Source organism: Haliotis rufescens, unplaced genomic scaffold, assembly GCF_023055435.1.
Source record: "Haliotis rufescens isolate VD_foot unplaced genomic scaffold, xgHalRufe1.0.p SCAF_2, whole genome shotgun sequence".
Lineage (NCBI taxonomy): Eukaryota > Metazoa > Mollusca > Gastropoda > Lepetellida > Haliotidae > Haliotis > Haliotis rufescens.
The window spans coordinates 19,793,274-19,806,811 of NW_025963890.1; the positions used below are offsets into that span (position 1 = coordinate 19,793,274).

General features: G+C 37.1%; 1 protein-coding gene across 1 annotated transcript in view; it reads left to right on the plus strand.

Annotated features, from left to right (window-relative positions):
- Positions 1–40: 40 nt before the first annotated feature.
- Positions 41–13,538, plus strand: part of LOC124138817 (probable E3 ubiquitin-protein ligase RNF144A) — a 49,920-nt gene continuing 36,422 nt past the window's right edge. Inside the window, exon 1 of the mRNA XM_046505699.2 lies at positions 41–177. The gene's annotated coding sequence lies outside the window, so the exon portion shown is untranslated. The remainder of the gene's footprint in view (positions 178–13,538) is intronic.

Consider the following 13,538-nt stretch of genomic DNA (forward strand, 5'->3'; position numbering starts at 1 on the left):
ATGGCATGTTTTGCCAAATCTCGCCAGAACGAGATTCCCACAGCCCAAACACTGAAAAGAAGGTGTCGAGTCCGATGAAACGAAATGTTAACCAGGCCTAATATTGCGATATTTCAACCAACATGAGAATACAATGGAATTCTTTTTACTGGAATATATAATTTCAAGTACCTGAGGGTAAGTTGTAACATTATGACATATACGTGTATCCAAAATGTAATGGCAAATGTTATTTTCAGATGTTGATAATGTCACGAAACAGTACTTATAATTTTGTCGATGACAGTTAGTGATCAAAGTAAGACCATGCCTGTATGATTAATTAATATCGGTTTTGTCCAATAAAGAGATATGAAGGTATGTGTAGTATAAGATAGATTTGCTGTCTCGAATTTCCACAGGTTAATGTCATGACTGGCAAACATCAAAATAATGACAACACACGTTTTAACCAAACATGCTGTCAAAAACTACTTCCAAAGGAACAAAAGTCATGTTTTAAATAACAGGGATGTAACTTTGCACTAGCTCACTAGCACAAGTCTAATGTTAAAGGTATCTGAAGAACAAATAGAAAATATTGTTTCACATATTTTGGTCTGTGTCGTACTGTCTTTATATTATCACTTTTCATGATTGAAGATGTTTCAAGTTAAGTTACATCTCGCATGATAGTAAAGTCTGTTTGACAAAATGTCACAGCCATAGTCGACCTAAACTTATTTTGACTCTTCATATTTTGAGAAAGAAATAAAGGCCAAAATAATAAATGTGTTTGTTTCTGTCAGTATTGCCAGTATGCATGACTTTCCTGCCCCAAGATAAAACCTTGCTAAACAAATCAGCCATGATTTTTGTTGTGATATTGAAAGTATGAACCAACATGGTCCAACTAACCTATAACATGATGTTTGCATGTGTTCAACTTCAATTTGACATTTACAATTACAAACATGTTCTCCATCTCTGATTTATTGATCCATTTGTCATCATTAGTTAACATTGTTTGAGTCACATCGTGTTGTTTATTTTATGTCTGCATGAACATGATGAAGGCAAGTGCCATGTCAAGCAGATTTCAGTCTGTAAATCTCTGTATGCAATTGAAAAGCATTACAATCCTCTGAAAAGTGAATGACAAGATTTTGTTGATGTAAACAGGTTACTATATATCAATTAGCTGGCTGTAACGAATTAATCTAATGTAAATTTGTAATTTGAGGAAAATCCATACAATTTTTATCAAGTTTCGTTTTTTCTATGCATGCTCATAAATGTAAACAATCAGGTGGTGATCATTTGGTAAACAACACTATTTATTTGTGACAGTGACCATGTTACTGTGGTAAGTGTTGGCTGGTTAGATTAACACATTAGCCTAGCGTTGATGTGGCCATGTGTGTTCAATCCTCCACCCAGTTCTAACTGAAATCCAAAAAAGTAAAGTGTAGTTCTTCTAAGAAAAAGAAGTTCAAATGGTGGACTTACATTTTGTCTCTGAAATAAAAATACTTTAAGATTTGTTTTCTTTAATTGTCTTTTCATGATATATGTATAATAGAAAGGAGTCCAGAAAATTTCTTCATTTTGATTCCGGAAACTGAAAATAATGTTGGATATCTTTGTTTCAAGGTGTATATGAGATATTATTCACATGGGTCAATCATGGGTCAAGCTGTCAATAAGACTTTATTCATTTGCAGTATCATCCAGTAAATCTAACAGATCTTGTCCATGTTGACAGATCACACTCAATAGCTGGCTTGTAACCAAAAATGTGTCGCACTGGTACTTAACCCACAAGAGTGAATTGCAAGATCACTGGTGTGGAAATATCATGATCATGATGTCTGACACGCTCCATGTGTTATGTTAGATTGTCAGATAGGTAAATATTCTCTTGAAACTGAAATCACAAAAATTTTAAATCCTAGTGATATACATGATATTCTGGTATTTATTTAGACAGAATACATCATAATTCCGTCATTCATCACACCCTAGTGCATTTTATTTTAGCTAATTTTTAAAAGTTGTTTTTTATGTGAATATGAAGATGTGCCACTGTTTAACATTTTACTGATATGTTTTTAGTAACACAGATATTACAAGAACCTCCATATATTGACACTACAGTTAATGTTTCTCTAATGATGTGTGATGGTGTAACAAAAGTTTGACCCGTAACTCCATCCATGAAGCTTATTTGATTTGAAACACTGGTGTGTGGAGGTGGACATTTTAATATGTATTTGGATGTACAAATGGACCTATTCAGACAATGAAAGAAAGTAAGAATACCCTTATAACATGTATGAGTCAATAAGAAAGGACATAATTGGCATTTTAGCTTTTAAAAGTGTCATCATTGAAAAAAGGCCTTGAAACTACTAAAGGCATTCATATTGGTGGATTGAGGATGTGGAAAATCAGATCCAGACTTGCCTGACTTGCCCAACTCATTACCTGCGATCGCTGGACAAACACAAATAACAGCTTCAGTTGTTTGTAGAGAACCTTCACAATGTGACATGTAACATTCCTGTGGTAAATTGTGATAAATACTTGTAATAAGTACTAAATATAGTGTAACATTGTTTGTATGACCAATCCAACCGAAGTCAGTGTACATGTATATTGTTTAATTCATTATTCCGGGAAAACACACAGAGATATGAAAACTGATTTATCAACATCAAAATGAAAATTGCAGGCAGTAAACAATTCACAATGACATTGCTTACTCATTCTGTTATAATGGAGAAATCATGAGGATCAGTTGATTCCTGAAGTAGAATCAACAGGCTCCAAAGGGCTTCCAGAATCAGCAGATATGAGTGATTTTTTCTGATTTCATACCATGTTATACTTGATCATGTTGATATATAATTTCTGTATCATTTTGCATAATGACCTGTATTATTAGTGGCCTCAATTTTACACATTCAGAATGGCCAGTGAATGCCTCAGTATCAGCTGCAACAACAAGTGCATGATCATCATCGTCATAATGGTTTTGAATGTGATAAAGTACTATTTTCAGACAATACTCTGAACCAGTAGAATTTGCCTCTGGAAATTGAATTTTGAATTTTTACTGTTTACTTTTCCATGGACAAGTTTTAAATTGTGATCTTTCCACACACTACATATGAGTCAGAACATCTGTTCAACACGTTCAAGTGGGATTTTATTTTTGTGAAGTTTAATTTTAATTGCAGTAATTGTCTGCATGGTGTGACCTGAACATGACAAATGGACTGTTAACATTCAGCAGAGCTCAGCATGCCTGAGCTGCCATATATACATGATATGTCACATGATGTATCAGAATTCCAGATAAGCTGTGTAATGGCATAAAATATGCAAAACCAATCCTCATTAACCGATTAGGTTTTAAATGCTTGCATACAAATATGAACATCCCGAGGTAACCACTGTACCAACTGTAATTATAATATGAAATATGGTGTTTGTGCAGCCTGTCCTTTGCTGGATCCAGGTCCTGTTATGGGGGATTTGTTTTGGTTGCACCATGTGCACATTTAGATGTAATAAGTAGGTAGTCATAAAGCCTAGGGGGCCACAGGTGGCTCTGTTGTCTAAGGCACCGCAATTCGCTGTGCAGAGTCGCATCCCTTAGGCACGCCAGAAACCGATAATTGTGGGCTCGAATCCCAGTTCGCCCCGATAATGTGTCTAGGTTTGTCAGCACCATACCTGCGCTCGTGGGTTTGACGGAATTGGTAAACATCTAAGACCTGTATCATGTCAGGCTTTCCTCCCACATTAAGCTGACACGCCGTGATAATGAATGGAATACTGTTAAAAGCAGCGTTAAATACAACTCACTCACACCCTCCATAAAGCCTAGACGGTATGCCATACAGGTCCCTGACTGCCTGGGACATTTAACTTTAGCATAGGGCAGTGACAACATGGACAAAGACCACTTGACTTTCATGCTAAATTTCAAATACATCTCATCATAGATGGGGATTTTCTATTTGGAACTGAAATTTAGGGATGGGTCACCATGTGGAAAATCTGGACTGTCACACATAATTGATTGCATATTTGGTCTGAATAGAAGTCTCAGTTCTAACATGTCAACTGCAATTGAATTAGTTTCAGTGATTCAGTCACAATCTCTCATGTCCTATAAAACATTCAGTGCAAGTTATTTGCATTCATCCTAAATTTTAATCATGTTAATGCATACAAATAAAACCCTGAATAAACAATATTGTGAGAAACAACACAACAAACCTTTCTCTTATGTAACAAGTAGTCTTTGGCCCAAGGCGTGGGAAGCAAGTTGGAAAACAATATTCTCCATATGACTGCGAAGTCAGTGTGGCTAAACATAATGCAGCTAACATACTTACGGACAATGACTTGATGGCCCTGATATATATGCTCATCACCATGTCGGTTTTTGAGGTGTGCAGATGACTGTACATTAACATGTTTGTTGTGTTTTGACTGATTGCTTGTTATTTTACACTGTACTCATATATGATGGCGGTCTGGAAATAATCAAGTCTGGACCAGACAATCCAGTGATTGACATGTGATGAGCATTGATCTACGTAATTGCAATCAACCAAGTCGGTAAGCCTGACCACCTGATCCTGACCACCTGATCCTGTTAGTTGCCCTAAGCATAGGTTGCTGAAGACCAAATCTAACCTTGATTGTCCCAGGCAGGACATTAAAAAAATTAAGATAATCTGAACTCCAAATGTACAATAATGATTTGGCCTAAAATTATTATGTAGTATTTGAAATCAAGGAGTCCTGTCAGTCTTAATTTTAGGGTCATGACAAGGACCTTTGACTATTATGCTTAATGTCAAACACTTATGTAACGTGTTTGACATTTTTAAGACTGATAAAAATTCCATTTATTTTTCACAAGGTCACTGATTTCTTTAGCGAATTATTCACGAATCATGTCAATGAATATGGTAATTTTGTTTAAAAATAGCAAACAGTGACAAATGGAATGAGAAAACAAACACATTCTTGTTTTGTAAATGGCTCTACCTTGGAGTGCAAGAAGACACAACTTTAAAAAGTTAATGGGCCTGTTAGGATTAAACTAGGAGTTTCCAGTGAATGATAGTGATTATGTTGGCCAATAGTCAGTGATGCACTGCAATCTCATCATGATCAGTTCTTTTACTCTGATCCAGTCGTTCTCTGCATGAACATCTGAGGACATCGTCATTATTTTGTCCATAGAATTTCGAGTCAGGTGAACCCTGAGGAGAACTTTGACCACCCAGTCTAAATGAAAGATGCAAGTTTTTCTTATCCAATTAGGTGTCAGCTTTCAAAAACAATTCTGATTCATTTCTTAACTGCCTTAATTCGGAAATTTTGATTTGTACAAATGAAAACCCACAGTGAACACAAACAGTCCTTTGAGGGTACTTCCATTTGGGTGAAGAGGTCATGGCACTCAGAAACAAAGTACAAATATCAGATGTGCTTGTCTGAATGTTTCTCTCATTCGTACCAGGAATTTAGAAGCCTTGACGCTGATTGGATGAACTGAAATTTCATCTTACATGACCTATGGAGGTGTCCCAGATCTTCACCTAAAGAGGTATAATCTAATCGGAGTAATCTAAATTTAATGAGATTGTGGTGCTCTGAGTTTGTGGGATTGTACTTACAGTCATCTATACTCTTTACACAGTAGTAATAAATTGTCCCACTAGGCTTTCCCTAGCTGCAGGCCTGTGAAGATCCGGGGTAGACTACGTCTTCAGTGACCCATGCTTGCTGTAAAAGGTGACTATGCTTGTCGTAAGAGGCAACTAACAGGATTGGGTGGTCAGACTCGCTGACTTGGTTGATGCATGTCATCAATCCCAATTGCGTGGATGGATTCTCATGATATTAATCACTGGATTGTCTCCTCTAGACTCGATTATTTACAGACTGCCATCATATAGCTGTAATATTGCTGAGTGCGGCGTAAACAACAAACCAACCAACAACCAAATCTCTAGCTGCAAATGTCATTTTTGTATCACTCAATTCCGGGAAATTCAAACTTTCAGTAGTTCAGTAATGATTTCCTTCATTATGGGTGTCATCAGTTGCATGTTGAAGATAGTAAAATGGCAAACAAGACATTAACTTAAAAATACAATGAGATGCATCCCTTGATGACATCACATCAACATGGTGCTATAGGTGAAATGTGGGAGTGAGTTTGGTTTACTCTTTGAACAGTGTTTCAGTTATATCACAGGGAGCCATCTTAATGTGGAAGTCAAGCCTTCCAGCTAAATTTAGTACTATAAGAAAGTTTACAGACTTACACTTTGTCACTTTTGGTCATAATACTTTCTGTATTATAGAAAAAGCAATGACATCAACCTTGAAGACACACCAGCACCATCTGAACATGCTGAAGGCAATATATTGACATATTTTCATGAACATGATGCCTGTTGACACTTGAATCATTTATCATCATACATATGGGTTTGTTTTTTTTTGTAACTGCTGTTAATCTTGTACTTGTTACACGGTGTATTCAGTCTTCTAGCATGTCTGGAATAGCACCAGTTTCAATCAGAACAAAAAGTCAACTCTGGCATATGCAGGCGATTTTCTACATTTACATTTAATTTTCCACTCAAATAATGACATCAGAAATATTGACCAAGGCATCCTGACATGCAGAGGCTCCTGGTGTTCGACAGACATGTTCTGTAAGAGCAGTCCTGCATGAGATATTGAATATGAATGGCCATTATATGAAACAGATCACTGTGCAGTTCTGTCTGGAATCAATGTGATGTGTTTTGTAATTATGGTAATGAGCTGCAAAGTGGGCCGCCTAAATGCATGGTGAGGTGATGGACCGATTTATCCATGTCTTCACTAGTGCTAAGATGTTGTGTTCTTCAGAGAGGAACTTCACAGACTGACATTAATCATAATTCTTTTTAGAAAGTTGGGGTTGAGCATTTCTCAACAAGACTAGTTTGGAATTAAAGTCCTTGCTCTGTTTATGCACTTGTCCAATGCAATTGTCAATTATTTGTATCGTGTTATTCAACATGGTTAAGGCAGGTGAAGACAACAAGAGTTATTTCATAGATAACAGGGGGCACGGGTGGCCCAGTCATCTAAGGCGCCGCAATTCGCTGTGCAGAGTTGCATCCCTTGGGCATGCCAGAAACCAATGATTGTGGGTTCGAATCCCAGTTTATCACTATTGTGTTTCTAGGTTTGTCTGCACCATACCCGTGCTCGTGGGTTTCACCGAAGTGGTAAACGTCTAAGACCTGCATCACTTCAGGCTTTCCTCCCACATTAAGTTGACATGCCGTGATATTACTGGAATATTGTTAAAAGCGGCGTTAAACATAACTCACTCACTCACAGGGAAGACTGCATCAGTTTTGTGTAACTTGATAGAAAACAAACTGGTCCTTGCCAATTTTTACTAGTTTCAAACTAACCAGCCAGTGGTTGCTTCTAACACTGTAAGTGTCAAATATTTGATTGTGGTTTAAGCTGAACACATAAGTTAGCGTGTACCTAGTACCATTGTACTACAATGATTCTATGATTATGAAACAACATAGAGGGACAGTGGACATCTGAACTAATGGTCCCATGGTCCGTGACCAACAGAATATCAGAGGGCCAACTGTTTTCATGGTAATTTAGGCAGGAAATATTTTTGAAAAAAAACCCAACCGGTAGTGGTTTCATGTTTTTTTTATCTGGAATTCCTATTCAGAGTTTACTTAAATGAAACAAGATATACTTATTTATAGATAAATGGTTTAGGTTGAAATATGAATATCAGGTTTTTTTTATAATTGTAATTGTATTGTAACATGTGGAGCAAGATGTGCATTTTTCTAGAGGCTTTGTTTGGTGTAGCTTGTAGTGGAAGAGAACAACTTATATGATAAACGAACAGCAGATATTATTAATAAATGAGCAATGAATGAAGGGATACTGATACAAAAGTTTGCAAGGTGGTACAAGAGATGTGTAAATAGTGAGTGGTTAGAATAGCGCTGCTTTGACATGTCTAACAGATGCAACTCAGCACAGCACATTGTGTCACGTTCGATAATTGGGCCACATTTCCCCCAGTATGTAATGAAGATTATATATTATGACATATATATATTCATAAGCATGAAAAGGTCAACAGGAGTAACACAACATGCCAACAAACTATCTCCTAAATGGTCTTGTCTTATCAGATATTTCAGCATGTCAAGAAACACAACAGGGAGCGATATGAACAAGTTTACACTCTCGTCAATAACAGAGACAATCCCGGGTAACATTTGATACAGTTTCAGGCTGTTATTTGTGGCTATTTGTCTGTATAATAAGACAGCTAGGACCTTATTGATTGGGCAATCTATAACGAGATAGACCATGAAACAAGCTTTGCTATACATTGGATGGCGGGTACACCAATATGGCCGCTGCCAGTAATGGAAGAAATGTAATCTATCAAAGTGCATATTGTGCTGTTTCCTGCTATACGGTCCTCATGGCCAGTTTTGAATGACATGTCATTTACGACAGTTTGTTGAATCATGTCAGGGAGAAATGTGATAAATGTGTGTGTTTTTCACAACATTATCAATCTCAGTGTGTGATTTGGGATTGGCTTTGTTCTTTTTATGATCATGGATGTAAATTATTTTTTGTATAAATTTGCAGAGATTTGGAAATGTTTCAAAGATGTTATTTGATGTGATGTTTGTTTGATTTTCACAACAAAATATGTGGGATTACCATGTTTTATATGAAGATGGGAAAGAGTTAAAAAATTCATATATGATCCACATGGCCAGATTAAAATCTGATATTGAGAGATGTTTGGGCTTGTAGACAGAATTCTTTTTGGTAAAGTTTGATTAGAAGGATAAAATGTAATCAGCAGAAAGAACTTGCAATTCCCAGAAGTGTCTATGTCTAAATACTTTATTTGCGTAAGTCATTTTACACATGGGGAAAGAAATAAAACAAATGAGAATTCTGTTGCCATTGGGATGCTTTGAGAACATTGTGCAGAGGATGCTGCATAGTTTTTATGAGCAAGTGGTGTGTGGTCGTGGTCCCTACACACATTTCTCAATCAGCTCCTTCAAAGCCCCTCATAAACACTCCCAACACCTTCCAAAAAGCTATCATAGCGCTTCAGATGTGGAAAAAGCCTGTAACTGCTATGGGGAATTGAGTTGGTTCTATATGGGATGGATCCTTTAATCGTAGTGTTTTGGGCCTGGGGCTTCAGTAATGCTTGGCATCAGGTCATGAGTGGCCAAAGCATCCAACTGCTCTTTAATTTATGTTACAGAACCATAAGAACCTGACTGATTGCAATCGGAAACCAATCATGTTACATGTAAGGCCAAGAAAAAAAGCAATTTAAGGCTGAATCATTTGCAGTGAGTTGACATGGATGAATCTTGTTTCAACTAGATAGTTAAAACTCATTTGATGTGATGGTGAAACTTAACCTGATGCATACAATAGCCTGAATCGTGATAAAATATGGACATCCTCAAAAAGCCTTAATGTCTTCAAGCTCTCAGTCATGTGACTAGACCTTTAACATGAGTGAGTGAAAATAGTTTTACTCCACTTTTAGCAATATTCCAGCAATTATCACAGCAAGGAGCACCAGAAATGGGCTGCACATATTGTACATGTGAGAAATTGAACCCGTTTCTTAGCTATGACGAGTGAACGCTGTAGCCACTGGGCTTCTCCACAGTCCCTTTAACATTTGACAAACTGATGTGGACCAGCAGGTGGTATTTTGTATTTGATTGATATTTCTTCCTACTAATATGGTCTTCTTTGACCCAATACATATAAATGGTCATGAAATAAGCTAGTTTTTGTTGGATGGACATATGTTAAGGTTTTCCCACTTACAAGTTTGATTCAAACATATTACCAGTAAACATGACAAAGGCCAGAAGGTTCAGTCATCTGCATGCTTCATCTGTTTTTTGCATTTGTGGCAGGTAAAATTATAAAATACTATGTATCCCACCTTGGAGAGAAATACATTTTTCAGCGGGAGAATGTATCCCTTATACCCCTCCACTAACAAGACAGGTTGCACGTGGATTTTTGAGAGGGAGAATAAATCCCTTATAACCCGCTTCGAAGCAAAAAGCAGCACACTTTTTCCCCGAGTCAATATAAGTCACATGACATAGCACAAGTTAACCTCAGTTCAATCAAACAGCTGTTTTCTATCAATTTTCAATTTGTTTCAATTTGTTTTAATTCTTTTGTTTTACAGTGTCATATAAAGACATGACGGTAAGTTAAATTTGTTGTGGCAGTATCACAAGGGGTGTATGTGGTTTTGCATCCCTTATTAGGTTTTATACCACTCGCCTCCGGCTTGTATAAAACATGACGTGGGATACATTAAACTACACGTACCCCTTGTGCATGTTGTGATACTGCTACAACTTATATTTTACCATGGTATACGTGGGCATATACATTACGGAGAATTTTGAAGGCAGACTGCATACAAGATTGCTGAAATTTCATTTGTGATATCTTCTAAACAAGTGTCACATGATAAGGAGCATGTTTCTCTTATCACTGAACAAAGAAAAAATACATTGTGTAATGTTTGTGATGCAAAAGTACTTACACTACTAAATGTTATCTTAAGTGATGCACATAATAAGGGAAAGTTTTATGTAGCAGTATATATTGTAAGTTTATTTCTGATGATTGTTAGTGGCAACAAATCAAACATAGAATGTCATTAGCCTTGGTGGCAAGGTTTTTATGTAGTAGCATGCCCACAGCAGCTTGTCATAGAGTGACATTCCCTTTAGTTATGGTCGTTTACAGTCGCAGATTCACTTCCGGGACTGACTTGATTGTTTGGTGTTATATTTTGTTAATTATTCATTGATTCTTTGTGGTTATTTATTGATTTCACGGTTTTGTTCTATACATACTGATTCAGTTTCAACTTGGGAATCAACATGTAACAGTAAGTAGATATCGTCGGGTACCCTATTTTTCGAACAGCCCTATTGAAAGTGATTTGTCACGATATAACGAGAGGTAAGACGTCATCAAGGCTGCCGATTTGAGAGTGCATGTTCAGCCTGTCCACATTGGGTTCATGTGTAGTACTGTACACCTGTCAGAACATTCCGTCATCATTCAGAATTTTGGTGCCCGTGTCATGATGAAAAGGAAAAGTGAAATAGTGTTAACAAATATTCATATTTTGGGAATAGGTTTCAAACTTTCAATTTCTTTTTGAGTTTTAAAGCCAACCTCCAAGACTTTTGTTGAGAACTGTGTGCCAAAACACATGGAAACACTTCCAAAATAACAAAACAATCAGACGTTCGAAAATAGGTGCTGTCACTCGACTGCAGTGACGTTTTCAGACAAGGCAATGGATGTCACGTCATGGTGATTGGGCATTTATTTTCTTTCAGAAGAAGCAGAATTCTATTGTTGAAGAAAACACCAACTGATATAAAGCAGAATTTGAGTTTTGATTCACTTATCCCTCAAAATATCAGCAATGCCATCTTAACGGTTTGAAAATAGGGTACGTCAGCATATATTGGTAATTTTTTATGCAACTTTCTCTCTTTTCATCAACTTCGAATGTCAGCTAATCAACAAGGAAAACCTTTATGTTATTTTCAAACCAAACCCACTTTGCAGGACCTCATGAGCTTTGTTGAGCAGAAAAGGTGTTCAGTACAGCTGTTTGTCCCTGACACAAACTAGAAGGAAGATCTGGTGGTTGCCACTTGTGACCTGACTATCGTCATCCTTCCGTCAAAGTGGATCATTGATCAAGCTATCAACCGTGGTTTGTCTAGCCCAGACTTGATTACTTACAAGCTGATGTGATAATGCTGTAATATTGCTGACTGATGTAAAATAGTGTACACTGCCTTAAACTTACTGTTTTACACTTTAGTCAGCGATATTCCACCTACATCACAGCAGCCTGTAAATAATCTAGTCAGAGCCAGGCAAACCAGTAGTTGAATGCTTGATCAATGGCCCATACTTTCAGGGACAATGACATACTCAGCCACCGAATCTGACCTCTGGATCTTCACTTGCAGCCCGATGTCTTGTAAGCTATTAAAATAAAAGTCATTAACGCAAAGTCATCTACCTGTAAAATGACAAGTTCAGGCTAGTAGACTCAAAAGTTTGAGACAGCACTTATGTGAGCCTCTATGACAAGTAGGTGCTGTGAACTTACTCTGACCTGGGATACCCACAGGGCAAATATGTACTCTGTTCCAACAGCCCAGGTTGGATTCCAATTAATTTTGGCAGTTTTGACACAAGGATTTGACTCTTTTCATGGCCAGTTTTCCTAAGACCCTACCAACCTATAATATATTTTTTACTATCAGACATAATATATATGATGATCGGACCAGAAGACCAATTCAGCACAGGATTAGAGGGTCCACATACTGATTTGACAGGCTTGGTTGTATTATCACTGCCATGCATCACCGAGTAAGGTGTTAAGCTGATCAATTAACTATGTGGTGGTTCATGTGCGTGGCCAATTAACATGGTCGTTAATACTCCTGAGACACTGCTTTCATGATGGGATAAAAGGGTTGTGATTAACAAGCATGTGAAATTATAGATCATCTGAGTGGATTAGTGATCACAGGATGTGGAATCTGTTAATACAAACTGTTCCCTTAGCAGACTTAATGTGTGAATAGGTCCTGTTTACCATGTTTAACATGTTTACAGGATTTGATATTGATTCATAGTTTAGGACATTCACAGATCGTCAGGAAGGTTTGTGCCATTTTGAAACAAGGTTTATGCGATTTGTAATAAGGAAGAACTAAGAATTCAAGCATAATCTTTCTTGCAAATGTTTGTGTAATTGGTAATGATGAAGTCATAAAAAATTGAAAACGTCTTGGAAAATGCTCTAAATTGTCCTAATTGCAAAGCTTACATGGTTGTCAAAGATGAAACTTCTGGTGTTCAGTTTCAGTGTTTAAGATCTGTCAGCTTTGGATGGCCCCAAAAGGTATTTTAGTCATGGGATTTTGTACTATAATACATGGTCATCTGAAGTTGCACTGTTGCACCAAGGCCATCAATGTGATCTTTCATAAAATGGACCATCCATATTTGAATATGCTTGCTTTTCATTTTCATGACTGTTATGGGTGATATTTCTTGATCAGTAAACTTGAATCTGTCTACCCCAGAAGGCTGAGACTTATCATGCTTGTATGATGACTGCATCACCTTGATTTGACACCTCAGCTGCTTCATCGCTATGGCAACCAGAAATATATGCATATGAACATGATGAAGTTAGACCTCATGTAAATTCTGCATGGGTAAGAAAGGATTGATCAGCTGGGATTTAGTATATTTCTGTAAAAACGGTTCTGATTGGCATTGACTGAAATGATGTGGAAGTAAGAGTGTGCAGCAAACAACGGTGAAAAGCGTTACCTTAT